The sequence below is a fragment of the Chrysochloris asiatica genome, unplaced genomic scaffold, assembly GCF_000296735.1.
Source record: "Chrysochloris asiatica unplaced genomic scaffold, ChrAsi1.0 scaffold00083, whole genome shotgun sequence".
NCBI lineage: Eukaryota > Metazoa > Chordata > Mammalia > Afrosoricida > Chrysochloridae > Chrysochloris > Chrysochloris asiatica.
Window position 1 is genome coordinate 3360869 of NW_006408601.1, and position 4088 is coordinate 3364956.

At 45.8% G+C, this 4088-nt stretch overlaps 1 pseudogene; it reads right to left on the bottom strand.

Moving 5' to 3' along the window:
• Window positions 1–327: 327 nt before the first annotated feature.
• Window positions 328–2798, bottom strand: LOC102815349 (annotated as a pseudogene).
• Between the last annotated feature and the right edge of the window lie 1290 nt (window positions 2799–4088).

Below are 4088 nucleotides of genomic sequence, written 5' to 3' on the forward strand. Positions count from 1 at the left end.
ATGGAGGGGCCTCCTCAGGGCACCAGGGTCTTGTTTTGCATGGGGAGCCATTGTTTCCTCCATTGAGTGTAAAAACCAAAATTAAAAGAACCCAAGTGGCCACATCTTAAGTGTTTTCCAGACCAGAGTAGCAGCACTGCTCCCCCGTGTAGAGGGGAAGAACCTGCAGGCCAACCAGCTCAGAAAGGAAAGCGTCTGCCCCAGTCCTTCATGACAGAGAGTGTTTTGCCTTGACGTAGAGACACAGGAAACAGCTATGGAAGACCACCCACAAGGGAGCAAGAAGACTGTGAAGAGGAATTTGGACACGGTTTTTCTTGTGGGGCCTCACAAGTCACTCTTGCTTTACAGAATTCTGGAGAAGGACTTGTCAAGGGCACCAGGTTTGAAGCCGGGCCCCAGATCCGGCGCCATGCTGGAGATTCAGTACACAGCCTGGTGGGGTGTGGGAAACTCTTGTCTCAGCTCCTTTGCTGGATGAAGTTCTTGTTCCCTGTCAAAGCCTTGAAGCAGGTGATGACCTGGTCAGCCATGTCTGTGTCCATAGTCTCCCATGATGTGAAATCAATGAAGGCTTGGAAGGTCACCAGGCCACTGTAGTTGGGTTCAACCATGCTTACAATATGATTGAACTCGAAATCCCCATGCTGGATTTCTCCACACTGATAAGGCAGGCCCATGGTCCTCATTGAAGTGATTGAAGGAGGACAGGAACTCTTGCATCTGCACCTGACTGATGTCCTTGGCATTGCCAGTGAGAATCTGAGTCTCCAACTCATTAATAGTGCAGGCAGTGGCGGTGTGCAGTTGCTCCCAGCCTACACGGATGTACTCCCTGGTGTAGTCAGTGTGCTTGTTGTTGAAGATGAGTACCTTCTGGATGAACTGTTGCTGCTGCTCTTGCAGGTCTTGGTTGGGTTTGTAGACCACAATGCTCTGCTCATATAGCTTGAGGTGGCTCAGCTGGTCCTCCAGGGTTCCGTTCATCTCAGTGGAGATGCGCCCGATTTCCTCCATCTTGGTCTGGATCCAGGTCCCTATGATGTTGGCCTGGCTGATGCTTGTTGGATTGCTGCTCTGTCTGCTCCTCCAAGAGGACGTGGTTTTGCTTTGTCACCAGCTTCTGCACTTTCTCCCATTTGGAGTTGATGATCTGGGAGCTGACTGTGGTGTAGAAGTTGCTGCCCAGCAACTTGATGTGATTGCTCTCAGCAGTTCTCTGGGCATCCTTGTGGATGGCCACGATGGCCTCCCATTCCTGGATGGCATCTGGCAGAGTGGACCTGAACCGCTTGTGGGCTGAGATCAGGTCCTCGATCTCCTCAGTGATATGAGCAGTGAACATGTCCTGCAGGTCCTCCACTGTGCACTCCATCCAGTTGTTGAATGGGGCAGCCTGCGTGGCATACTCCGTCGGGGAGCAGCTGGTCAATGGTATCCAGCTGCTTCTCTATTTTCTCCACAGAAACCATGGGTCAGAGAGTCCAGGGCGTCCCTCTGGTCATAGATTTCTGGCACTGGTGTTAACGTTTGATAGTCATAGTAATCCAATTCATTGAGCTATTGGGCAGTAGCTGAGATCTGCTTCACATGATCCTGGTGCACAGCTAGGTAGCTCTGGAAGGCCTTGTGTTTGCTTATAAATGCTTTGATGTCTGACAGGGTGGCTGTCCCATTGCTATGACATCTAGTCTTCAAAGTTCAACAGCCTCTTCTGATCTTGATTCTGACAGCACCCTTAAAATCTGTTCAGTCAATGAATAAATTAGTCATCCCTTTATTTGCCTCCAAAGGGGAGCTGGGAAGCTAGACTTTACCAAGTCAAAGGAATTCCTGTGGCCTCTTTGTTGTTGTTAAGTGCTGTTGAGTTGGACTCATAGTGACCCTGCATAGGGTTTCCTAGGAAAGACTGGTGGGTATGAGCCACCTACCTTGCTGGTCTAACTGATCTTGAGGCCCAGTGCATTATCCTGCAATGCCACACCAGGATTCCACGGCCTCCTTAATACATCAATTTCATCTTTAAGAAGCTTATGAAAGCATTAAGGAAATATCCCTCTATTCATAAACTATCCCTCTTCATCAAGAGAAACTAGACCTCTCCTGCCTAGAATTGCATATATAGAACTCTTGCATTTCTCCAGGGCTCCAGGGGACAATGGGCCACCAGCTGGCACCTTGGACTTGTAGATTCCTGAACTTGGAAAGGGGAAATTTCCATCTGATTATGCCTTTTCAATGTTCTCAGCTGCCAGCCTATGGTGGAGAATGTGGGGCTAAACCAGCTGTTTGCATTCCTGAATAATAAGGCTTAGATGTTGTGCTCCTGAATTACAGAGCCCCTCGGTATTCAACAACTGTCCTGGGTGCATCTACCAGGCTTTTAGAAAACAAGTCACCTACTTATGTACTTTTCAAAGTATTGGAAGGAAAACTAATACTCAAAGCAAATCTAATACTGTCCTGGTGCTACTGAAGCAGAAGGGACTTACTCTAGGTCACAGAGTTCCTAAGGATTCAGTGACATCACCTTGGGTCAAAATACAAATTCTTTAACAGGGCTCACTGGATCTAGCAGAACATGGTCTGGCCCAGCCGAATCTCTTGCCCCTCTGCAAAGTGTTCTCTTGGCTCTACCTTATCTTTATGTTCATAGCAGCACCTTACTTATTTGAACCTTCGGGACTCCACACAGGCTGTTTTACGTGCTTTTAATACTCTGTCTAGTTGCCCTTCACCTGACTGGTCACCATTTCATTCTTAGCATAAATGTCACTGCTTGGAAAAGCCTTTTGCATGCCCCCAAGTTTAGATTGGAGTCTTTAGGTGGTACAAGCAGTTAACATGCTTGATTGCTAAGTCAAAAGATTGGCAGTTTGAGTCTTCCCAGTGGCTCCTCAAAAGAAAGGTCTGGCAATCTACTTATAAATAATCAGCCATAGTTCTACTCTGACACACACAAGGTCACTAGGAGCTGGGATCAACTTCATGATAATTAAGAAGTCTAGATTCCAGACTTCTATTTTCTGTCCCATTGCCTTGTGGTTATCCTATCACATAACAAAATTCTCAGGTCCACTGTGCATTGTAATTATTTGTTTGCATGTTTGATTCCCCCAGTATGCTGAGATATTCTCAAGGATATTATCCTTGCATGGGTTTGATTCCAAATTTCAAGGACTTTACATGGGACTTAGCGCAGAACTTGGGATCAGATAGTGGGTTGTTGTTTTTTTTTGGGGGGGGGTGCAGTTTGTTGTTGGTTTCTTTTAAGGTTTTATTGTGGATTGAGTGGAAGTTTACAGGGCAGATCTTCAGTTTTACAATCAACAAATCATATACTTTGCTTCATTACAATGATTATAATCCCCTCCACGTACCATCAGTTAACAGTATTTCTATTCACTTTAGCTTTTAAAAAAAAATTTAAAACAAAACAAAACACTCAGGCATATATAATAATTTACACCTCCAAAGGGCACATTCTGCAAATCTGCCTCCTGGCCACTAGCTCTTAGTCCCTCTCTTCCCATGAATCTAGAGCTCTCAACCATGTCCCCATCTCTGCCTCCGTCTCTGGTATCGAAGCTTCTCTGGATAAGGTCCCACATTCTGCTTTTGCTCTTCTCCCTTGAGGGTCCTAGCTAGGGTCCTCTGTTTCTGTACTGTAATATTAATCACTCCCCTGTTTTTGTTACAAAACTTCTACCTTTATAATTGTGACAGTCACGATTACTCATGATAACAATTACTCACTATTGAATCATAAGAATCTTATCCCCATCTCTTTTGACCAGACCCATCTAGACAAGTGGGGACTCTTTCTCCCCAACCCCCTCATACTCTTAAACTAAACTCCCTCTTGAAACCTTGTAAGCCAGTCACTTTGGGCCTTTTTCGCCCCCTCATTTTAGGTAGCCAATGCCCAAGTTGCCCATCCCTGTCTATCCTGTGTACACAGGCGATAGCATTGATACTTGATGTGAAGACCCCTTCCCTCTCTGTTGGTATTTAGAGTTACTACCTCCATGAGTATAGGTCAGGTTCATCAAATTGTAGCAATTTACCCTTGTTTCTTTTATCAAAAA